Here is a 26,621-nt window from a genome sequence, read left to right as displayed (position 1 = left end):
GCTAGTGGAACATTATTAAAAGAAGTGATAACTTTCAGATAACCCTGTACCTTCCGCTGTCTTGCAATAACAATAAAACTTGATTTAGTGCCCTGTACCCTGCCAAGGATTACTCAAGTCATGAACACATGTTGATTTAGGATTCCTGCAAAAAAACAAAAAACAAAAAACAGAAAAACAACTGACAGCAGTGTTTTCTGGGTTTGAAAGGGATCATAAACATATCTTGATAAGGGACTCATCTGTTTATTTTATGGCCTGCTTACTTGTAAGAAATATATGTAACATAAAAACTAAGCAGCAATAACCATAGCTTTTGTTTTTCCAATAATGAAATCTAACTATGAGTCTTAATCTTTCAACATTACTACAGTACAACACTAGGCCTCTGCAGGTGCTTTGGCAAGATAAAGAAAATTTAGTTTTAAATGTCATTGATTAAGTTCAACTTTGTTTGCAAATCCAAATATTTAAATTCACAAGATAAAAATTGGAATTTTTTTTTCTTGATTAGTGATTTAAAATTGAAATTATCCCCGAGGAAATGAGAGTATATGACCTCCATGTGAGTAAAAGTTTGGTCATATTCCTGGCTGTATATCACTTGTCAAGTAACAATTATATAAAAGTGGCAATTTATTGAGGTATAAATGTTTTTAAACTGAAGGTGAACCTTCTTTATAATTTATTCTTTTTGCCTTTCATATTAACGTATAGGATAATTTTTAGTCATTGTATAAGACATTGAAGGATGTCGTGACTCTTGGTGCTGTAAACGGGAGCTCTACAAACTCATTTTCTCCATTAGTTTGTAGCATTGTGGGGAGAGAAGAAGTTATGCCCAGACCCTTTTGAGAATCTAAAGCAAGCCATAGCCCTCTTCACAGAAAACTTTTCCTCTTTGGATAGACTTTCCATATAATTTCAGGAAAGTCAAAGACCCCGAAGCCTGTGAGGAAAGCTCTCAGAACAGAGACTCTAGGTTAAGCCTGCTTGATCTAATCCTACTTTAAAACAGAACCAGAAGGGACGCCTGGGTGGCCCAATGGTTGAGCGTCTGCCTTTGGCTTAGGTCCTGATCCTGGGGTCCCAGGATCCTGGGATTGAGTTTTCATGTGAGGCTCCCACAGGGAGCCTGCTTCTCCCTCTGCCTATGTCTCTGCCTCTCTCTGTGTCTCTCATGAATAAATAAATAAAATCTTTAAAAATAAATAAATAAAAATAAAACAGAACCAAAAAATAAGCTTTTGATCATGGATCTTTAACTCATTTCAGTCACATATTTTAGTAAGCCATATTCTTAAAAAATAATTCTTTCAAGTAAACCTAAATTATATGGAATTTCATACTCTTTTATTCTTGTCATTTTATGGTGAATATCCTCTTTAGAAAGTCCCCTCAATTTGAAAATTTACATTACAATTTGAAAATTTACAAATATGCTCCTACTTCTTGGTTTTTAAAAATCCTTCATTTCTATAACCTCTCTTTTCATCTTTGTTTTTCTAAATGGTAATATATATGTGAATGAACTTGGTAAACTTGATCATTTTCAGACACTAACAATTTCAGTCATGCATATTTTCTGAATCTAAGTGAAAAACATTCTGCATTGTCTTCAGATTTAAATATGATAATCCTACTGTAGCTATGACTTTCTTTTCAAATAGTATCTGTAACTTGGTCAAATTAGTATTGTGCTAAATGAGAATCTAATACAGTATCTCATAGTTTTATGAAAAGTGCTTAGGAGCAAAAAATTTCTACCAGAGATAATAAAGAAAAAATGGTTATTCTAATATGCAAACCATAGAGATGAAATTATTTATTTATTTATCATAATGCCTGAGTGAAATAATAATATATACATATAAATTCATTTTTAACCTCAGGAAATGGCATTCATCCTGTACTTTATCCATTTTAATCAAAAAGAACAAAAGAATTATGATGGGACATGATAGAAGAAAGAATTTTATTATATCAGATTTTATTGTTTTAGGAAAGGAATAATATCATTTTGGAAAATATATTATTCTACATTGTTAGCATTATAGTTTTATGTGTGTGCATATATACATACACATATATATATATTTAAGAAGATAATGGCTGTGAGTGCTTTTAATTAATAAAAAATAGAATGTGCTGGGTAGACTATTGCAAAATGCTTTCCCAGTCAACAAATTACATAGAAAAGAGATCAAGTCTGTAATTTTTCCACACTCATGCCTGTAAGTGCGAGATGAGTCAAGATCGCCGTTGGAATTCAACCAAACAGAGCCAAGGTCTCAGCAAAGACTGAACTTCCACACACTAGTCACCATAGTAAATTACCTCAATCTTGATTACTTAGTAAAAGGTCACCTTCTGCACTTAATGATATTGAAATAATAAATTTTTTATGTAAATAACATGGAAAGTTAACCAAGCATAGACAAGGGGTCAACTCTATCTTGTGGCAAAGAATAGAAAAGAGATGGAGAGAAGTTTGTACAGTAGACAAAGGGAATGATTATAAGCGGTTGGGTTGGGTTTTTGCATAAAAGTGGTTAAACTGGACCTGTGTGCAGAGAAGCCCTGGATACTAGCTGTGCTTCTGGGTTTCCCACATCTTTGCTGCAGCCAGAGCAAACAAATCATGCAGTCTCAAATATACATTTGTCCCACCAATTTTGTCTCGTGTTATCACTGCATGAAATTGGATTGAGAAACTCGAGGTTAATTCTTGGGTTTCTGCAAAAATTGGCTGGAGATTATAGCAGTGTCTTTTACTGCTCTCTCACCATCTTCCTGGGGAATTGAGAGAGAGTGTGGGCGTAGACCCAAGCATGAACTATCTATATTTACCTTGTTTTCTCAGTATTCTTTTTTAGTAATACTGTGTATTTGAAAGATATTTTTAAATAGATTAAATGCATTTTTAAGGAAAAAATCTTTTATGAGAAGATTTTTTAAAGTCACTTTATACATTTAGTATGTAGTGACTGCTCTAGGCCAATGAGATTAGTTTATAGAAGATAAAATTTACCAAGCCATTTTCACCAGAATTCTGCCTAAATATTTGCATGGGAATTGATCTATCAGCCTTGGTCATAATATTAGAGACATTAACAATTTGTAAAAATGAGTCTTGAAACTCATGGACCTATCCTTGAATTATGGGTAAAATGATTAGTTTGGTATTTGTGTCTTAGAAGCTTCTAGTTTGCATTTGTGTCCATAAAGGTCATTTATGCCACATATGTAATGCCCTGTGCACAGTGAATCAGTACGGGGCATGTGATAGATTTTAACATTATCTTCACAATATAAATTTTCAGAAATAGTGTTCGATATTTTTATTAAGTAGAGATCATTCTGAAGTTCAAAACTACATGGAAAACAAGAATAATCTGTGAAATTGTAAATATATTTAGAGAATTCTAAATTAAGTATTGGTTTTTCCTCTCTGTATCTAACTGCTAACAAAACCCTTATTTGTAAAGTATACATTTTTTTCAAACATGGTCTTAATCTCATTTAGTTGAACCAAATTCGATTTTTTTTCTAATTTAAAAATGTGTTTCTTTTGTTTCTGGATATGACAGAGTAACTAATATCAAACCAACCCTCCCGCCGAGAACATCTGTAAAAACTTGTGTAACATGCAAACAAAACAAAACAATACAATGTAGCTATCTGAAGGCACTGGAGACAAGGCAAGTCAGCCAGGGGATTTTTAAAAACATTAGATCTAACAAGCTGTTTACAAGACACACATTTAAAATAAAAGATCAGAAAGACTAAAAATAAAAAGATGAAAGAAAGATATAAGAAATATTAACCAATGTAAATTTAGATTAAAAACTTAATATCTGGCAAAATTTCATTTAAGGCAAAAAATAGCATAAGGAATAAAGAGTAAACATTATGTACTGGTGAAAGATATAATAGAACAAGAATTTTAGCTGCCATTTGCAGAAGTTTAGTGAGAAATATGTTTATCAATAACTGTAGTTAATGATTTTTATATACCCATCTCAGAAACTTGGAGTTCAGACAAAAACTAAGCAGATATATGAAAAATCAGAATATTTCAATTAATAAGTTCCAGATAGATAGATATATATATAACTCTGACTCACACACACACACACACACATATATATATATGGAACTCTGACTAACACACACAAAATAACAAAAATGAAAAACCCACAACTATAAACAAAGTGGGAAAACATTCTTTTCAAGCACATGAGAGATATTTTCATAAACAAACTACAGATAAGGTCACTAGACCACAAGATAAATTCCATAGACTGGCTATAATATTGACTATATTCTCTGGTCAAAATGAAATTAATAAAGGACCAGATTTTCAAAATTCCAAATTATATATTGCTAAATAAATCTTGGACTAAAAAGGGAACAATGAAATGCTTAAAACTAAATGGTAATAAAACAACTGCTGTCCAAATTTATTTGACACAGCTAAGACAACACATAAAGAGATAAATATGGCTTTAAATTTCACTGACCAGGAAATAAGACAAGTTAAAAACCACAAGTTAAAAATTCAACTCAAGAAGTTAGGTAAATAGCAACATGGAAATCCAAAGAAACATGATTGAAAGAAATAATAAAGACAAAAATAGAAAATTTATCCTATTTTTAAAAATCAATGGAAGTATTAAGAAAATTAAAAGGTGGTTTTTAAAAAGATTAATAAGACATCTGAAAAAATTAGTCAATAATATGGGAGTATATGAAAATAAAATAGTATGGAAAATGAGAAATAATCACAGATAAAACAGAAATATTTCAAATGATAAATGGAATTTGTGAAAAATTATATACTAATATATATGAAAACCTATACAGATAAAACTATTATTTAAAATTATTAAAAAATAAAAAAATCATTAAAAAATCAAAGTTGGAACAGAAAAAGCATAAACCATTTTATTCATTCAATAAATGTAAGAATTGAAAAGTTCAAATAAAATGGAAACTAAATAAATCAAAAAGTGTATTGAAAATAATTAACCAGGGTCTAATAGGATTTATCCTGAGACTAAAAGAATAGTTCATCTTCAGAATACCATCACAGTGGTTCTCCACATTAATAGATTAAAGGAGAAAACTATGATTATCTCAAAACTTTTAGGAAAAAAGCATTTAATAAAGTTTAACATCTGCTTATGATTAGTAAATCCAAAACTTTCATTTACTTCATAATGATGTAACCAAAAAACAAATAGAATATAATAGTTAATGAAGAAATTTCAGATGTGTTCTCTTTATGATGTAAAAGACACCTGCTTAAGTCCCAACCAATACTGTGAATAAAAATCAAGCAGCTTAAGAATTGGACTTTAGAGATAATACTGTCATTGCTTGGAGATGATAGTGATGATGCATCTAGAAAACTCTATAGATTTTTAAAAATATTTTATTTATTTACTCATGAGAGACACGGGGGGGGGGGGGGGCGGCGCAGAGACACAGGTGGAGGGAGAAGCAGGCTCCATGCAGGGAGTCCGATGAGGGACTCGATCCCGGGTCTCCAGGATCACACCCTGGGCCCAGGGCAGGTGCCAAACCGCTGAGCCACCCAGGGACCCGAATTTTTTTAACTTCATAAATAATGATAGACTTCAGAAAAAGTTGTGGATACAAGATCACCTTAGAAAAATCTACTCCAGGGATCCCTGGGTGGTGCAGCGGTTTGGCGCCTGCCTTTGGCCCAGGGCGCGATCCTGGAGACCCGGGATCGAATCCCACATCGGGCTCCCGGTGCATGGAGCCTGCTTCTCCCTCTGCCTGTGTCTCTGCGCCTCTCTCTCTCTCTCTCTGTGGCTATCATAAATAAATAAAAATTAAAAAAAAATTTAAAAAAAGAAAAATCTACTCCAAAAAAAGAAAAAGAAAAATCTTACTCCATATATAACCAAATGGAAATTATAAATAAAAATTAAAAACCAGTCTCAATAAGAACAAAAATTGTAAAATATCCATGGATAACACAAAATATAAAGTAATCTAAGAAGAATATTTTTAAAAAACTAAAAGACATAAAAAATTATCTGAAATGGAAATGTGTCCCTTGATATTAGATTGAATAACTTCATATTATAATAGTCAATTGAAAAATAGAAATCCAATGCAGTTTATATTAAAATTTCTTGAATTTTTTTTTTTAGGAATTCAACAAACTATAAATGAAAGGAAAAAAGATAATAGCTAAGTCAACTTTGAAAAAGAAAGTAAATTTGTCCTACCACATATTAAGCATACAAGGTCAAAATTATAAAAATAATATAATGTCTCAAGAACAAGAAATCGGCCAATAGAACAAAATAGGTACACCAGAAAAAGAAAAAAAAAAAGCTTAGGTATATAAGAAAATATTACAAAGAATTCCTATAAATCAACAAGAAGACAGGGATTCCAGCTAAAGAGTGAGCAATATACCAGAAATTTTATAATCAAGAAAACCCAAAAGGATGGTAGTCTCGTTGTTTTTGGTGGCAAGAAGTTAAAGGAATCAAAGAATGAATAAAAAGTGTAGACACATGGTATGGAATTTTAAAATTCCAAAATCTTTTGGAAGTTCTAGAGACACCTATGGCAGAAAATACCAGAGGATACAGAGAGGAATAAATTATGGATTTCTCTCAAAATCGCAAGAGTGGGAACTATGAAGAGAAGAAACAGATGATGTATAATGGTACCTTCCATTTAGATCATGTTTAATAAGTATTTCCAGAACACCTCCTATGTGCCAACTTGTCCCACTACTTCCTTTCATTTTCCTTTCTCTTTAAGGTAAACACACTGGTTTCTCTGTATATGTGAATGTGTTTGTGCACAATTTCTATATAGTAAATAAAAGCTTCTTAAGAATCTTGAGATAGGGCAGCCCTGGTGGCTCAGCGGTTTAGCATCGCCTTCAGTCCAGAGTGTGATCCTGGATACTGGGGATCGAGTCCTGTGTCGGGCTCTCTGCATGGAGCCTGCTTCTCCCTCTGCATGTGTCTCTGCCTCTCTCTCTGTCTCTCATGAATAAATAAATAAAATTTAAAAAAAGATCTTGAGATATTTCTTAATTTAGATTTAAAATTATTAATATCAACATTAATATTAACATTTAAAATATGTACACTATGTAGATACACAAATACACATACTCATATATGTATAATATATCCTACTTTGGAAAGCTTTAAATTATTTTACTTAGAAGCATAGGAAGATTTATTAGCATTTTTAAGTATTTAATATAAAGCCAGACCTCGCTGTGAATACTGAACCTAAGGTATATTCAACATATCTACAGAAAGAAGAAAGGGTTTCCAATTTCATACTATAAACAAGGGTTTTATATACAAAATATCTCTTTACTGATATCTTTTTTAGGAACATGTTTGCATTATTTATTCCTCCAACTTCTTTGCAAAGGTGAAACTTTGGTTGTTCAGGTTGTGAACTGCAAAAAGATGCCACATCTAACTGGACACCATTTGTATCATTAATATCTTCATTGTTTCTGAAAAGTTTTTATTATAATTTAACAATTTTATGTGAGAATTTTGAACACTTCTGACAGATGGCAATAAACTCTCCTCCTCCAGCCAAGTAAGTATATTCTGTCGGTTTTCTCAATAATAATCAAGAAAAATATTATATATACTAAATACACAAAATATATACTATAATATTGATGGATATTAAGTGCTTAACTCTAAAATGGTTAAATTTTGGGGCACCTGGGTGTCTCATTTGGTTAAGTGATTCAACTATTGATTTCAGCTCAGGGTTGTGAGATTGAGCCCCAAGTTGGGCTCCACCCTGGGGCTGGAACCTCTCCTTCTGCCCTTCCCCTACCCCTCTCTCTTTCTCTCTCTTCATCTCTAAAAATAAATATATAAAAAAATTTAGAAGAGTTACATTTTTTTGAAAGCTTCATATTGAGAATATGAAAACTTAACAAAGTAGGAACAAGTGTAGCAATTAAAATACATCGTCCACAACATGGAAACACAAAGTAGAATGGTAGTACCAGGGGCTGGAAGAGAAGCGGAAAGGTATTTATTGTTTAATGGTCTTAGAGTTTCAGTTTTACAAGATGAAGAGTTCTAGATATGGATGGTAGTGATGGTTGCACAACATTGCAAACATATTTAACACTACTGAACTGTAGGCTCAAAATGGTTGAGATGGTAAACTTTCTTATGCATAATTTATCACAATAAAAAAAGGAAAAAAATACCTTGTTGATCCAATATGTCACCTGTCCTGTGCCACTTAATAAAGAGCTGCTGTTCTTAATGTTGCTATTAGTGCTTAGGCTCAATTTGACATTTCACTCACATATATTCTTTTTTTTTTTTTTTTACTCACATATATTCCTAAATGGAGTTGTTGAGCTTGAAAATAAAATTTAAAAGTATTTTAATTATGCCATTAAACATGTAACAATTGAATATGTTTAACTTTAATAATCATAAGTGAATATTATATATTTATAATTCTGCCAATTACTTCTAATTATTTGTTTTTAATGAAAGTTCCACTGGTATAAAAATTAATCACTGTTAGGATCAAGCCAATTACAATTTTATAGATTCTAAGATAAAGTATTTTTCCTGATGTAAAATAGAAAATTTTATATAGAAAATCAGGACCAGAAAACAGAAAATGACAAGATATTAAAGAGGAAAATGAAAAATATTTGTATTACTAAATAAATTTGGGCAAAATAGGTTGAAAGTAAGAAAAATATTTTAGTTAATTTCTATTAGGTAATTTTTAATGTTTCTATTTTTAGAGCTAATAACTTAGAACTACCTCACAAATGGAGTAGAGTATGAATTTCTTAATCATAGTAGTTGAATTTCAAGGAAAACTAGATAAGAAAAAAAGACAAAAATCAATATTCTTTCTGCTCATAGAGCTACATGGCAGTGTAGCTCAAATGTTAAACAGCAGACCCTCTCATTGGCTATTATCCACTTCAAGCATGAAATTTTAATTTTCCAAAAGTTAGAGTAGGTAAGTTTCAGCAACATATTAAACACAAATCAATAAACTCTTTGGAGATTAAAAGAGAGAATAGGCTCAAGTATCGGCAGAAAATTTATCACATTTTCCTGGTAAAACATAGATATGATATCCAAATATCAGAATCCCTGGGTGGCTCAGTGGTTCAGCGCCTGCCTTTAGCCCAGGGCATGATCCTGGGGTCCTGGGATCGAGTCCTGCGTCAGGCTCCCAGCATGGAGCCTGCTTCTCCCTCTGCCTGTGTCTCTGACTCTCTCTCTCTTTGTCTCTCTCTATGTCTATCATGAATAAATAAAATCTTAAAAAAAAGATCTCCAAATATCCATAAAAATAATGGTAATATTCAAAATTGAAATTTAAAATATCTAGCTATTAACGCTGTAGCATAAGAAAGGTAAAAATCATACAGGTGTGTTGGTGTTAACTCTGAGTTGTTTTTTATGATGCAAATAACAAAATTTACCATCTTTGTAATTTTTAGGTGCATAGTTCAATGGTATTAAGTATATTCATATTGTTTTGTAACCATCACCACCATCCATCTTCAGAATTCTTACCATCTTGGAAAGCTGAAACTCTGTACACATTAAACAATAGTTCCCTACTCCCACCAGCCCTGACAACCACCATTCTACTTTCTGTCTCTATGAATTCGACTACTCTGGGTACCTCATAAAAGTGGAATCATACAATACTTGTCTTTTAATGACTGGCTAATTTCTCAAGGCTAATGTTCTCAAGGTTCATCCACATTGTAGCATGTGTCAGAATCTCCATCCTAAGGCTGAACAATATTCCACTGTATGCATATATCACGTTTTACTTAGCTATTTATCCATGGATGAACACTTGAGTTGCTTCTACCTTTTAGCTATTGTGAGTAATGCTGCTATGAACATGCATGTACAGACATCTTTTTAAGATCATTCTTTCAATTCTTTTAGAAATACACCTAGAAATGGAATTGCTGAACTATATGGTCATTCTACATTTAATTTCCACAGTTGCTCTAATATTTTACATTCTCATCAATAATCCACGAGGGTTCCAATTTCTCCATATCCTTACCAACACTTGTTATCAACTGGGTTTTTTTTCCTAGTAGCCAGTCTAATGGGTGTGAGATAGTATCTCATTGTGGTTTTGATTTCCATCTCCCTAATATTTAGTGGTGCTAAACATTTTTTAATGTGCTTATTGGCCATTTCTTTGGAAAAATATCCATTCATGTCCTTTGCCCATTTTTTAATTGGCTGTTTGGGGTTTTTGTTGTTGCTGCCTGGTAGTTCTTTATGTATTCGGGATATTAACCCCTTATCAGATGTAAGATTTGCAAGTATTTTCTTCCATATCATGGGTTGCGTTTTCACTGTCAGTTGTGTCCTTTGAGGAACAGAGGTATTTAATTTTGGTGTATACAATTTATTTTTTCTTTTGTTGCTCATGGTTTTGGTGTCATATTTAAGAAGTCATTGCCAAATGCAAGAACATGAAGATTTTCCACTATGTTTTATTCTAAAAGGTTTATAGTTTTATCTCTTGCATTTATATCTTTGATCCATTTTGAGTTAATTTTTGTACGTGGTGTCCAGCTTTATTTCTTTTCTTTTTTGCCTGAAAATATTTGGTTTTCCTAGCATTGTTTGTTGAAAACACTGTTCTTTCCTCACTGAATGGTCTTGAGACCTTCGTCAAAAATTATTTGACCCTATTTGTAAGGGTTTATATCTGAGTTTTTTATTCTATTCCATTGGTTTCTGTGTCTGTTTTTGTGCCAGTACCACATATTTTGATTGTTGTAGCTTTGCAGTAAGTTTCAAAATCAGAAAGCATGAGATGTCCATCCAACTTTGCTCTTTTTAAAGATTGTTTTGATTATCTAGCATCCCTTGAATTTCTATATGAATTTTAAAATGGGCTGACTCCATTTTTGCACATTAAACTTCTAGTAGGGGATCAACAACAAAATTACAGGGGCATGATAATGACAATTTCCTTTAGTTAGCAGAAGCTGTAAAACATTTTACTATTTTATCAGAATATTGATTCAGAATACCAACTATGAAACCAAAATATTGTAATAGTTAAGTGTATAAAGTAAAAAAAAAAAACACATAAAATTATAGCATATGAAGTGAGCAAAATCTTTTAGAATAAGTTAAGGAATTACAAATATCTAAGTTATTCTTAACATCTATCATAAACATATATTTGCTTCAGCAGCACATTATACTAAAACATCTATCATAAACAATGTAAGGAAGACCAGGATTACTGACACAGCATTATGGCTTCTCCAAAATATAAATATTTTTTGAATATTTTGGGATTTTTTTTCAGTAGAGTAACATGACCACACACACACACACACACACACACACACACACGTGTGTAGATAATTTCCATAATCAAATCTAGACAAAAATAATCTGTGGGTCCAGGGATACAACAATGCCACAAGTATATGGGAAAAATATAAGAACTTATTTAAAAATATTTTATTTTATTTTTTTTTAATTTTTTTTATTTATTTATGATAGTCACAGAGAGAGAGAGAGGCAGAGACACAGGCAGAGAGAGAAGCAGGCTCCATGTACCGGGAGTCCGACATGGGATTCGATCCCGGGTCTCCAGGATCGCGCCCTGGGCCAAAGGCAGGCGCCAAACCGCTGCGCCACCCAGGGATCCCTAAAAATATTTTAAAAGTAAAACTTATAAGAAATTCTTTATTCTTTTCTATATATTTTAAAACAATACATGAACAATAAATTTAAAAATCTCCATACCATTCATTTTTTTTATAGCTTCCAAACACTACACAATCAAGTATGGACTTCAGTGGAAGTCTACTGAAGTAAAATATTGATTTAAAACATATCAGAGCACCTGGGTGGCTCAGTGGTTGAGCATCTGCCTTTGGCTCAGGTCATGATTCTGGGGACCTGGAATTGAGTCTTGCTTTAGGCTCCCCATAGGGAGCCTGCTTCTCCCTCTGCCTATATCTGCCTCTCTCTGTCTCTCATGAATAAATAAACAAAATCTTTGAAAAAAAAAACATATTTACCAAGCATAAATTTGAAACTGTTACCAAATACACAACTGGAAAAGAAACTAGAGATGATGCTGTCCTGTCATAAAAATTTCAATCAGAGACAGCAATGAGCAGTATACACTAGAGAATGAGTAGTTTAGAAAACACTCCCATATTTCTTTGTAAACTCATTTGGTCAGGACTAATTTGGAACAATGACAAATTATATACAAGTGGTATAAGAATAAGAATTCAGCGTGCCTAATCCTCTTGCATGTATTAAAAAATATAAAAATTATTCAAGGAAAAATAAAGATAGCTTCATAAAAATATATTATTGATGATGTAGTAGATTCCAGGTTGTGCTGCCAAGAGTCCCCCATCTGCTGGGGTGGGAGCTGTCTGTCAGCCGCCTTCCTGAATTGCTTTTGCTGAAGAGACTTTCCTCATCTGAGGGTATACGTCCTTCCTGGGGCAGCCAACACTCCAACCTCTGATCAACATGGGGGCATAATGGCTGGTCTCCCACCCCAATTCCAAACAACTATGAAGAACCACCCCAGCTCCAGATGTGTGGTCAGCTGAGGCCTTATTGCCCAATCCTGCATCCTTCCCTTTCCTTTCCTGTTTTTCCTTCCATTCTTCCAAAGGCATTAATCTTGAGAGTGCTTACCAATAACACTTTCTGCATGTGAATCTGTCTCTGCTTTCTAGGGACTCCAACCTACAACAGATGCTAAACAAGTTGTCACCCGCTGACATTCACAACAACTTCCAATATAGAAAATACTAGGGGAAAAAACGAGAAAGGGAATTTGATTCTCCTGCAGATCTGATTTTCAACCTACATGAAATACAATATCAGCTTTTCCTTTAAAATATTTTACTTATTTATTTATTTGAGAGAGAGAGAGAGAGAGAGAGAAAGAGCACGAGTAGGGGGAGGGGCAGAGCAGGATGCTCAGCACAGGGACCCTGAGATCATAACCTGAATCAAAGACAGACGTTTAGCTAACTGAGCCACCCAGGTGCCCCCAATATTTTATTTTAAAAGAAAAGTTTAAGAAACTGAAAAAATGTCATGACCTTTTTTATATTCCAGATGACATGAGAAATTTGAAGAATTAGTGAATGTGAACTATTATAACTATATAAAATGTACAATTGAAATTGATAAACATACTAAGGAATGTATACTTATGATAGAAAATATGTAATAAACAACCTGTGTTTTTCTAAAACCTAAACTGATGTCTGTAAAGTCCTACATTGTATTTAAGGCAAGAATTTATCTGACATTGAGTACTTTGCAACTGTCAGGATGTTTAACTTAATCAGCAGATGTAGATACTCAAATCAAAATGCATTCAAAATTATACAAGTTCTACTATAACTTCACAAGAAAGCTGTTAAATCTAGTGACTGTCACTTTAAATATCAGAGCAAGTAAACTCTGAAACTATCATAAGGAATTTTATTTCCATGAAAGCAACATATGCAACTATTTTATAACAAATTGTTAAATCCTAAGGCTTTGAACACCTAATTACTATGACTAGAATAAGCTCATGTGTAATTATTGGATCTGTGTAATTCATATGTAATAACATTGTTTTAGTTATTATTAATAAATAATGTACCAACTTTTGTGGTATCTTTGGGCCAGTGATGGCCCTGCTAAATTATTGTATCTGAGAAATCTTAAGGGGCTAACCAGAAATTCTATGCTGAACCAAGTTTTTAAATTGGTTAAATCTGTAACAATAAAAAAATATTTTCCACTCATTACTACAACTCCCAGCCTTCAATTTTAGATCTGTATCAGACTTTATTCTGATAGAAGTAAGGTAACGTCACAAAATTGACACAGATTATTTGTAATGGATTCTTGCTATATGAATCATAGTATCTCTAGATATTCTATTCATTGAATTATTGTGTATTTAGTCAGTATTGTATTAGGTATCTATTGCTACATAATAAATTGCTCCCCAAATTAGCAGCTTAAATCAACAAGCATCTATTCCCACAGACAGTTTCTGAGGATCAGGATACAGGATATAGGAACACCTTAGCTGGCTAGTTCTGACTCAGAGTCTTTCAGGAAGTCGCAATCAAGCTGGCTGGTCAGCAGTCTACTCAAAACTCAGTTTAGGGTGGAAAATTCAACTCTTCAGCTCACTCACACAGTTGTGGCTGTTCTTTGTCACATAAGACTCTCCCTAAGGGTTCTCACAACATGGCAGCTGGCTTTCCACAGCTAGGAAAGAAAGAACAAGAGAGCACCCTAAGGCAGCAGTCACAGTATTTTATAACCTAATCTCAGAAGTGATATTATCATCACTTCTGTATTCTACTGGTCACACAAATCAACTCTGGTACCTGTAGAAGAGGACTAATAAGGGTGAGGATGCCCAGAGGCAGGGATCGGTGGGATCCACCTTGGAGAATGGCTTACACAAGTACCTTCTAGTGGGTAAGGAGTGTGCTAGGGGGAAAATATACATGAATCCTTTCTTTATGAAGCTTCCATTTTGAAAGCAAAAATGACTTTAAACAAATAATTTTATTTCTATTATTATAAAGCTTGTCTGAAAGAATGAACTCATGCTGCTATAGGCAAGTAAAATAGCAGAATCACCGAAGGCTTCACTGAGGAAATGTGCCTTCAACTAAGCCCTATAGGATGCATAGGAGTAGCTTGGTGAACAAGCTTTAAAAGCAATATGAGGGATTTAGTTTTGAGGAAGAGATGGTGTTGAAATAAGCTGCAGATTGAGAGGATATAAAGGAAAGCATATACTTTTCTCTTTAGAAAAATATAAGATCAGAAATATGTTTTTTTAATTAAAAATGGAAGTCGGGGGTGGCCTGGGTGGCTCAGTTAAGTCACCTCAGGTCACCATCTCGGGGTCATGAGATGAGCCCTACATCGGGTTCTGTGCTGGGTGTGGAGCCTACTCAAGATTCTCTCCCTTTGCCCTCCCTACTTGAAAAAAAAATCAGTTTAAATAGCTTGATAACTAGATTTTGAGAGCTGAGAGGTTCAAAGCACCAACAGGTCTGATTTGACTAAACTAATTCTTCTTAAGCTCCTGACACCCAAGAACAAGGTAAGAATTTTCCCAGTGCCAATAAACCTGTTGATTTACTTTCTTATTACACACATTGAGCCCTTGATGTAACTAGTTGTTTAAAATGTTTGTGAAACATTGTTTAATTACTTGAGTCATAAAGGCAACAACCATTGTGAAAATTAATGATGGGTTAAAACCTTTAACTATGGTTGTAAATTGATTCACAAGTAAGCTTAGTAAGCTTTTCCTAAAGGTATGTTACACTCCAAGGCTATAAAGACACAATTTGTAAATAAGTCATTAAAAGAGCTCTCCTATACTTATCCTCCTACTACAGCAGATATATTTAACTAAGGTGATTTCTAAAATCTTTTCTTTTCACAAAAACTGAGATTTGATATAGAGGTAAGATGTGGAAAAATTAAGATTTATAAATCTTAGCAGTTTTTTATATTAAGTGTTGCTGTATTTTTTTTTGTGGATTTTTCTGATGCAACTCCTCCCCTAACATGAAAATTCTGCTGTGTGTGTGTGTGTGTAAAGCACTGGGAAACAGCAGGTGTCTTCAAAGCATGGCCCCAGAGCATTAGCAAGCAGCCTCACTTGGGAATCTGTAGAAAATGCAAAATTTCCAGTATGTTTCAAAGCCAATGTGTCTTTGAGGGAAGAGCTGTGCAGCCTGGTCCCAACAAGCAAGGTGATTCTAAGGCACTGAAGTTTAAAAGCCAGTGAGATATGGTATCTCTAATTACTGTCAACCTTTTATCATCACTTCTGCGACTAATCAGGGCCAGTAGCTTCTCTTTTGGGGAGTGTGATTCAGCAGTTCCACTGACTATAACACAATGCACTTCACGGGCTGTTCCCATCCACCCCTCAAAACCACAGGATGTATAAATCAAAAACAGAGATGTGTTGGGACGCCTGGGTGGCTCAGCAGCTGAGCGTCTGCCTTTGGCTCAGAGCATGATCCCAGAGTCCCGGGATCGAGTCCTGCATTGGGCTTTCTGCATGGAGCCTGCTTCTCCCTCTGTCTATGTCTCTGCCTCTCTCTGTGTATGTCTCTCATGAATAAAAAAAAAAACAAAAACAAAAAACAAAAACAGAGATGCGTTAACAACAAAGGATTATGTAGAGATCCCCTAAGCCTTCCACACATGTAGCATTAAATCAAGGAAAGATACCCTTTCTAGCACACCTTGATTTATTTATTTATTTTTTAATTTTTATTTATTTATGATAGTCACAGAGAGAGAAAGAGAGAGAGGCAGAGACATAGGCAGAGGGAGAAGCAGGCTCCATGCACCGGAAGCCCGATGTGGGATTCGATCCCGGGTCTCCAGGATCGCGCCCTGGGCCAAAGGCAGGCGCCAAACCGCTGCGCGCCACCCAGGGATCCCACACACCTTGATTTAATCAGTATTTTTAGTCTTGGAAGAGAGGAAGACAAGGTGCAGAAGAGAATTGTCTGGATTGGCAGTCAAGTGCTCTGCACAGACTTTAAGTGTGAATTTGATGTTATAAAATGAGATGACCCTGTATGACCACCTCTACAGGCCTGGATTTCCTCATCTGTAAAATGAAAGTCCAAGTACTGAGTGACCTTTAGTTTTCCACAAATTATACCCTTTTAAAAAAATTTTTAAAGAATTTATTCATCAGAGACACAGAGAAAGAGAGAGTCAGAGACACAGGCAGAGGGAGAAGCAGGCTCCATGCAGGGAGCCTGATGTGGGACTGGATCCTGGGTCTCCAGGATCAGGCCCTGGGCTGAAGGTTGTGCTAAACTGCTGAGCCACCCGGGGTGCCCAGGACTTCAATTTTAAAGAGATGTTTTTTTTTTTTTTTTTTTATTATGTTTTTAGGCTATAGGTTGAATTAGAATTAAGGACCATCCAGCATTGATCCTTTAAGTTTCAATATATAAACTTAAACCTAACAAAATCATAATTATGTTTGGTGACAGCAAAGTGACTTTATTCTGACTACCTTCACCAGCATTTGAAAATTTATTGCATCTTCTATGGTGACATACAGGTATTAGAGTGATCCACATCCTGATTTGCTCCCACTTTCCCAGAAGTCCTGAGTCTTAGGATAGGTGGTCATCCTACCGGTATGTATGACTAATGAGTAACATGATCCTAAGGTTTATAATTAAAAGTCCTCTTCTATTTTTTTTTAATTCCAATTGGCTAAGTGGGTTCATTCATTTGTCCCTTGGTTTAGTAGACTTTAGACAAGATAGAATGGAAATTTAAAACACTGTGACTCTAAGGACTGGTTTTGTAATTCTTCTTGCTCATAGTCTTTGATTTCAATCAGAAAGTAACACCCAGGGAGAAAGGAAGAGAGACAGACCGGAACACCTGGCCTGCCTGCAGAACATCCCAGCAGCTTGGCCTCATGCACTGGGGGAGTTTGCTGTCAGGGGAGGGAGATGAGGGAACCACAGCTATCAGAAGTAGAGGTGGTACTTGGACCAGTGCATCTTGGATGGCCTACTTGAAGTTTTTATTTCTTAACTGAGGTACTGATACCCAGATGCTCCAAACACTGACCTCAGCAGCAAAATTTTCAATTCCCTTAGGTGAGGGTGACCATATTATCACAGTCAACTGTCCATTCATAGGTTTTGTCTTGGCACATGGTAGCATATTTATCTCTACTTTTGGTAGTTTCTAAAAGTGAGTATATATTTCTTTTCCATATACTCTGACCATATAAATAACTTCATACATTCAATTTTTAATTATTCATAATCTTCAGAGACTATATTCAACCCTCATAATTAAACCTTTTAAACCAATAGGATCATTATATAGCTTTGTGAATAGCTGGAGGAAATCCTGAGAGTGGGTAATTTCTTTACAAGCTGCATTTCCTCGTAGCACTATACCAAATGTGGAATATTTTTAGTGAGGTACTGCTTCAGTTATGATAATTTGATGAATCATCTGATTTAAACTTGGCATGATAACTGATAACCAGCATGGTAGAAATGACATTTAGTTCAGAGGATCTGAGTTTTTGTGATTTTTCAGGTCATTTAGCTAGTTGACATTGGCAAGTCATTTCACCTCTCTGTGTTTCAGCCTATCATATATAAAATGGTGAAATTAATCTTTGCTTTTGTACCTGGATATTAAATATGGGCTGAAGGCAGTATATATAATAGCAACTGTATAACACTGGGAAATTATCAAAACTTAGAATGATTCAAAGCAATGAAATTAAGATTCTTTTGTATTGCTTTTAGGAATATAGAAGTCCTGATCTTTTAGAAGGCAAACACATGTAATATTTGATGGATATTCCAAAGTTTAGTTAATTGACTCTCCTTTCAAAATCATTCCTACAGCAATGAAATTACATTGACAACTTAGACCGACACTCTGTTATAGGATCTCTTCTAGATAGAAAGGAAAAACACTGCTGCTGGTGTCCATCCACTCCATTCTGGTTCATTGTTTTTTTGGTTTGGTTGGTTAGTTGATTGGTTGGTCCATTCTTCAATTCTTCTCCAAGGCAGTGCCTATAGTTTGACCCAGGAGATGTCAAACTTTGCACTCTAATTTAATGAGACTGTGGTATATGTGGGAGAATTTCACAAAATTAAAATCTCATTGGTCTGCCCCTGCCTCGTTTTCAGCACTGCCATATTTTCAGCCTTTAATAATTTAATTACTATCTCTGTTTCAGGTTAAAGCATCCATTTGATGGTGCAGCTATCTGTGGGTTTTCACTAGGTAGGCGTGAGACTTTCCTAAGCACTTACTCACACTACGGTTTACTCTCTGCTACAATGGAACTAAGCCTTAGATTAACAGTAGGTTCAGGAGGTTTTTCTCACAACCTAGATATGGAAAACTAGGACTTGAAAAGTTTCTCTAGGGAACTGGACTGGGTAGGGAATGGGTAAATACTCAGGAATGTATAGCTGATGACCCCTCAAGAACCATGGCAACTTTGGCGATCTCTGGCACCATATAATCTATTCCTGATTACCTTCTGTCCTGTGTGTCTCCACTCATGATTCACATTCCAGGCAGAGGATATGTAAGTGCCTAGCTGGGGTCACATGGTCAACGACGTGGTGACAGAGGTGTAGGACTGGGGAGAGCAGCTCTGCAGGAATTACAGGGGGTTAGGGAGGCTCTGTTACTTGACCTGGGATAAGGTGGAGATGGTCTGTCAAGCTTCACATGCTCATTTCCTATCCTCAGTTTCTCTGTTTAACATGAGACAAGAGACAAGCATGCCTTGTAAAGAAAACCCTCCTGGGCAATTCAAGATCCCAAATCTTAGTTATGAACCATAGTCTTGACTGGAGAAAGTTCTTATTTCCTTCATGGATTCTTAATTTTGGTAGGAAAAGCAAAAGAGGAAAACTTTATTTGGGGATTTCAGAAAAAATACTTAAGAGCTTTCTTTACAGAACACAGAGGCTAAGACAGAAGAATGTTAAAATGCAGAAAAATTTGGAGGGGAGAACTATTGAGGATGTCAACACTAGATTGTATCCATTTCCACATTAAAATAAGAAGGGAATCTTCAGTTGGAATGGAGGTATGATGAGGTGAGTGGAGAAAATTTGTGAAACTTACTGTTTTCAACTAGGAAAAGTCATTAAACCATGTCTAAGAGTTAAGATGGATTGAACAACTAAATTTAGAAGCATACATTTTAATGGGCCTAATTATCTGTAGGCATCTAGTGGTTAGTTAAAATCTGGGATTTGTGTTTGAAATAATTTCTGTTTACTTTGTTTCTGATTACAAAATTAGTATGTGTTCACTCTAAGAAATTTAGAAAGTGCAGACAAAAACAGGGGAAAAAAGAAAAATCTTAAAACCAAGAAGTAACTATCCTTACCATTTTGCTGTGTATCCTTTCAAGATTTTTTCTATGCATATATTAAGATTTTAAATATCTATGTTTATCTTTCAATGTAACAATTGCATGTCTGTTGTCAAAAAATTTGAACATACCAAAACACATATAGAATAAAATAGCACTCATAATCACTTAATGCATACCTGTATGCCTGATATGCTTTCTCAAGTAAAAATAGGATTATAGCATATTCTGCTTTGTAATCTGCTTTTCCCACTTAAAGATACCATCTCACTTTATAAAATATTATTCCATTTTGATGCCAATAGTTTTCAACCAGAGGAAATTTTGCTCAGAAGACATTTGGCAATATTTCAGATTTTTTTTTTTTGATGTCACAAATGGGGGCAAGGATAGAGGCCAAGGATGCTGCTCAACATCCTGCAATGCACAGGGTAATCCTGCCTCCATAACATAAAAAGAATCACTCACACGAAGTGAACATAATGCTGAGGTTTAAAAATCCTGCCCTATTCTCCTTGGTCTCCTCTCTCTGAGGGTCTAATATTTTAGGAATATTTCAGTTACAGTGGCAAACAGGATCCTTATAATTCCAACCCATCTTGAAAACACTGCCAAGTATCCTTTCTTCCAATCAAAGAGCAAACTTTGCAGGGATGCTGTAGGGTGGGGGTGGCAAAGCCTCCAAAATCTCTATAGCACAGGTTTATTTACAGTGAGAAGCATGTGAATTTCTGGAAGGACCAACAGGTCTGCAGCTTCTGAGATGTTCTCAAACATTGATGCTCACATTGACAAACATTGCTGACACTAGAAACCCTTCTATTGTTTCCCATTTTGATTCCACTCAGGATTTCACCCAGTCTTTGTTTCTGTACAACTCATTCGTCCCATCGATTTCCATTGAGCTCCAAGGATGTGTGAAGACCCACTTTCTTGTAGGTGTGCCAAGAAGGGCTGAGGTCCTAGAATTCCTTCCCTGGGCTGTCATTTCTCAGTGATAACCCTGAATTTCAGGTGGTTTTCTTCCGAACACTTTCTTTCTCTCTTCACACTATACCCTGGGACCCAAACTTTGCAAAGAATTAACAAGTTTACTTGTCATTATTTCTTTAGCTGATAGAAGTGTATCGATTTAACTCTTTTTATTAAATGCAAAATTGTTTTTTCATTTGAGTCCTCTTATTTCTGAGAGGCCATTAGTTTGTTGTTATTGCATGATATTCCTCATCAATGTTAATGGCAAAGTAGAATTCCATTATACATTTGGATTAAAATATAAGTCCCTTATTAGTAAAGATACTAGACTTCAGTCTTTTCACTGTTATAAGTGACATTTTGACAAGCATCTCTGTCATCATACCTTTATGTAATGTCTGATTACTTCTCTGTGATAAGTTTCTAAAGTGGAATTACTGATTCAAATGTTTTGCCCATTTTTAATTATAGTTGTGACAATACACAGCATAGTTATATAATGTACAGTGTAATTATAAGAATATATTGACAGTTTAACAATATACAGACCCATCTAACTTGTGTAAAAGTTCTTCCTTCCCCATGGCCTCCCCTACTCTTGAGTTTCATCCACTGTTTAAATCTTCACAAATCTATTAGGTGAAAAATATTATTTGATTGCTAGTGTGGATGGATGTGCATAGTTTCAATGTTCATGACCATTTGTATTTTTTGTGAAGTTTTACATTTTTTTTCCAAGTTGGTATTTAATTTTTAATTTATAAGACTTTGCCTTATCTAGAAATAGATACTGCAAATATTTTATAGAAATTATTTTTAAATTTTATTTTATGGTATGTTTTTTCATTATCTACCAATAATCTACCAATATTTTATAGTTTCTAGACTTTGTATAATAATTAGAGTGTTCCTACTCTACCAATTTCACCTGTAAATTTTTGGGAGTGGGGTGTGATATAGAGTTTAGGTATAGCTTTAACCTTTTGGTTTTATTTGTCTTTGGTTTGTCTTGCCTGTTTTGTTGGGGGTGTTTTTCATTCCTTGTTTTTTATGACTGCCATTTGTCTCTGTATAGTTTTTGGAACACTTTGATTTTCCTCATTTATTCTAAATGACCCTTTCTCTACCACTTGATGTGTCTAAATACTGTTCCAGCTAGCATGTCATATGATAGGCAAGTCTTTCTTCATTACTCTTCTCTTTCATTACTTCATATATTTCATTTTCTCCAAGTATCTTTCCTGAAAACCAAAAGCAAAGCCAAACAAACCAAAGACCTTCCACTGATTTCTCTTAAAAGTTCATATTTTGATAAATTTAATGGGAAATTGCTATCTTCACAGTATTGAGTTTTCTTAAACAATGCTTCTATTTAAATATTATAAGCAGTTATTTAAAAGTCACCATGATTATATAATATATTTATTATTTAAGTAGAATAGGGAAGTGATGGTGGGCAAAATATTCTCACATGTGTGAGATGTGCTCTCCCCACCCCCAGGCTTCAGTCTCCTTTTCTCTGAGTGCTTTCCATGACAAATCTCTAGCATACATTCATTCGCAGCAAGCTCTGCTTCTGGGCAACCCAGACCTAGCCAGTAACTTCCCCCATGGAGAAAGAGTTAAGGAGTTGAAAAGGTAATTAACAGTACATAAACTTCAAATTACCAATAACCAGTCAGTGACCAATAACTCAATAAACAAAAATATATACTATACTTCACTACTGTTCTTTGGAAATGCAACTTAAAACCACTCTGAGGTATCATTATAAAGCCACTAGATGATGAACACCAGTAAGTATAAAAAGGTAGGAACTCTCTCTCTCTCAATGTGTAGTCAGTAACGCTGAACATTGATACAACCATTTGAGAAAAGAGTTTAGCATTACTCAGAAAAGTAAAAATATCCACATCCCATAACCCTGCAATCCAGCATAGGCATGTATGTACAAAGACGCTTGCATGTCTAAATCAGGAGATGCACTCAAAATATCCATGGCAGCATTATTTGCAATAGCCAAATACTGGAAACTATCCATATGTTCACTTATCTAGAATAGATAAGTAAATAGTAGTATATTCACACAATAGAATATTCCCCAGCAATGAAAATGAATGAACTACAACCATGTGCAATAATATGAACACATTCCACTACCATAATGTTTTACAAAAGAAAAGAGAAAAGAATACATATGGCAAATTGAGATAAAGTTTTAAAACATGAAAAACTTAATAGTATTTTTAGGAATATATATATAGGTGATAACAAAGAAAAGCAAAAGAACAAATATCACAAAAGGTAGCATAATGGTTATTCTTAGGGCAGAAAGGGAAATGCACTCAAGGACAGTCTCAGAGCTGGTAGATTATTGGTAATATTCTCACTTTTAGCGATGGCAATATGTGTATTCATTATTATTCTTTAAAGGTCATATATATTTTATATGCTTTCCTGTACATGTGTTAGATTTCACAGTTTTTACTGAGAAAATGAAAGTATCCAACCCACCACAGTCTTCCCCAAGCAGCTCATCAGATGTGAGGCATCTGTTCCATCCACCTTCTTCTTCACACATGGAGTCAGACTTTTCAATCTTATATAAAAGAAGGAACAATACCAAAAATAATTAATGCAAAATTCCTTGGGTAGTGCATGTATGATTCAAAGAAAGTCAGTGGGAAGGGGGCTCAACCCCCCCCCCCAAAGAAATGATCTCCTCAGCCCATAAATTCCCCAGATTTGGGGCACACAAGATACTGTAAGTAGGATTACTCCCTCTCAGTGTAACGGTTGTGAGGGCTCTAGATTCAGGTAAATCAGTCACTCCATTGTATAGCTTCTGGGGGTGCCCTCAGGGACCCAAAGAAGATCTCTGAGAGTTCAAAAATCTGCTTCCTCCAGAGGCAAATTTCACATCTTAAACATCTTCTGTCAGGTAAATTTATTCATGGCTTCAACCAGATAGAATAATCCCAAATATTTTTCACTTTCGATATACATGAATAAAAGATATGTTATCTTACTTGAGATTTCTTAATCGCAAGCAACAGAAACTGCCTCTGGTTTATAAAAGGAGTTTATGAAAAAGTACTGAGCATCTCCCAGAATCCTTGAGATTGAGACCATATGAGACCATATGAGAGAAATGGAGACCATATCAAAGCTAAGTTTCCAGGATCAATGTCCCAAACCCTGCAGCACAGCTGGTCTGATGAGGAATTGAGGGCCACTGCTGTTGCCTCCTGTCAATGCCACTTGCAGAACAGAATTTCAGGCTTGCAATTGTGGCCGCTCCAAAAGCTGGAGGCCTCTGCTCTTAACATAGTGGGGTCCATATGGCACTTCCTTCTCAGGTTGCTCAATCCCAAATTGAGGTTTCCTATTCACTGTGTCTGACCAATAGAATTTAGGTCACTAGTTCTAGGTACAAGAGGAGCTGAGAAGGAATTTTCTAGATTCTACCAATGTACGGGGCAGCCAGAAATCATGAACGATGTCTACTTGATGGTAGACATCCATGCTCTTTTGCTTAAAAAACTTTCTGTCTGGTATAACTTATGGAATAACAAAAATTCAGTTACTGCCAATTTCTAAGTACATGATTGATGATATTTTTAACTATCCAGAAAAAGCATGAAATTTCACCATCTGTTTTGCTCTTTTGTCCCTTGTAGGCAATAAATTTTCCAGAGTCCCCATGATTCAGAGGAGACAGAGGTGGGGTCTTTTTCTGAGTCTGTACGCATACTTTATATACTTTTCCGTATTACCCAGAAGGGGTTGAGTAACCAGCATTGTTCAGTTGAACCCTTTGGAAGGAAGTAATCAGCATATAAGAATAAGAGCCTTGCAGTGGTGAGAATCCACCTTGAGGAGGTTCTGAAATCCTGGAGGCTCGAGGTGAGTGCTGGTAGAGAATGGTCTCAGGCTGGATTAGATGCCAACTTCATGGCTAGCAGCCACACCGCTCCCTCACAAGCTGCTGTGTTTTGAAGCTATCTTGTAAGAATTTCTGCCTTGTTGGAGAGGGATTTAAGAGTGTAAAAGACAAACTCCTTTTTTTTTCTATCCCAGTTTGTAATTTGAGACATTTGCTTTCTACACTGGGATTTTTGGCTTCAGAGGACACCATCTCCACATGATCCATTTTTACATAGGAATCAAAGCTACCTGGTGGGAGCAAGGGGGAGGTCAGAGGCAGAAGGAAGGGAGGAGAAATTACTTGCTGGGATTTTCTTTTTTTTTTTTTTTTTTTTTTTTTTACTTTGAACAACTTAAAGCAGTTTCTCCACTTGGTATATTATTACTCCATTACTTTTTTACCTTAGAAGTTGCAGCTCAGAGGTTATCCATCAATCGAAGTCTTAAAAATGTTTTCATAATAGAGCTTGAGCTACATGGGACAAATATTGCTTTATTTTCTACTTTAACTTTTAAAGCACTTAATGAAAAAGCTTTGAGTTTTGTTAGTGTCTGACACTCTGTAGTATCTGATTTATAGTGGTTGGGTCAAGGTAAGCTTAAATGGATGGTTGAGGGTACTTATGGGATGGACAAGGCTTCAGATGCAGGCTATAGCACTGGGATGGAGATTAATGAATGGCTGGATACAGTAAGGGATACAGGCTGATGGAGCTAGTGTTGAGAGCACATATGGAGATACCCTGCTGCTCATTTTCCTGAGACAATCTCTCCCTCTCCTCTTTTCAGAACATTGAGATGGAATGTTAGTCAGTGTTTATTGCATGTCACAGGAAGTAGAAGACTTGAAGACTTCATTAAAACATCAGAACTACCTCCCCCTTATGTTCTCAAAAAATGCATTGAGTCATACAGGTTCCAAAGAGAAATGAGAAAATGTGTTACCTAAAGAGATTATCCATGAAATAAGAGTTGGGAGTTAGTAGAAGCTTCTGCTCTGGACAGTTTTAAGGGGATGCAGCTACCAAATGAACTAATAAATTGATGAGTAGAATGTGAAGAGTTCAAAAATAGATCCTGTAATATCTATCTATCTATCTATCTATCTATCTATCTATCTATATATATATTTATCTATCTATCTATCTATCACCTGGGAATTTTATATATGATAAAGCCACCATTCCAATGAATTGGGAAATAATGGATGTTTTAGTTAATTCAGTTGACCTATCCATATGGAAGAAATAAAAGTATACCCCTTCCTTACACCATATGTAAACAAAGTGTAAATGTAAATTTGAATATGTAAGTGTAAAATGTAAATGTAAACAGACTGAAGATCTGATGTTTTTAATATAAAAGTATAAGAGGAAAGTATAGAAGACTACATGAATAATTTAAGGGTGGTTGAGGAACATTTTAAGTAACACAAAAAACTAGATATAGAAGAAGTTGACCAATGTACATCAAAATGAAAAATTGCGTAGCAAAGATGCAAAAAATAAGTCTTTTTTTAAAATGCTAGACTGGGAGAAATTACTTGCCATCCATATGATCAATATCTCTGGCACATTAAAAGCTATAACATACTAATAAATAAAATACAAAAATTAGTAAAATATATGCAATATAAATAGTGATGAAACCTATGAGAAAATGCTCAATCTCACTCCAATTTGGAAAATTAAAACAAGTACAAC

At 34.9% G+C, this 26,621-nt stretch overlaps 1 long non-coding RNA gene across 1 annotated transcript in view; it reads left to right on the top strand.

Annotated features, from left to right (window-relative positions):
* The window catches only part of LOC144294355 (uncharacterized), a 31,379-nt gene extending 5,441 nt beyond the window's left edge, over positions 1 to 25,938 (top strand). Inside the window, exons 2-4 of the long non-coding RNA XR_013361758.1 lie at positions 18,859 to 18,905; positions 19,595 to 19,735; positions 25,708 to 25,938. This is a non-coding gene — a long non-coding RNA (uncharacterized LOC144294355). The remainder of the gene's footprint in view (positions 1 to 18,858; positions 18,906 to 19,594; positions 19,736 to 25,707) is intronic.
* The last annotated feature ends 683 nt before the right edge of the window (positions 25,939 to 26,621 follow it).

This window comes from Canis aureus, chromosome 22 (assembly GCF_053574225.1).
Source record: "Canis aureus isolate CA01 chromosome 22, VMU_Caureus_v.1.0, whole genome shotgun sequence".
Taxonomy (NCBI): domain Eukaryota; kingdom Metazoa; phylum Chordata; class Mammalia; order Carnivora; family Canidae; genus Canis; species Canis aureus.
Note: the sequence above shows the minus strand (reverse complement) of the source record. Positions and strands in the feature narration are given on the sequence as shown.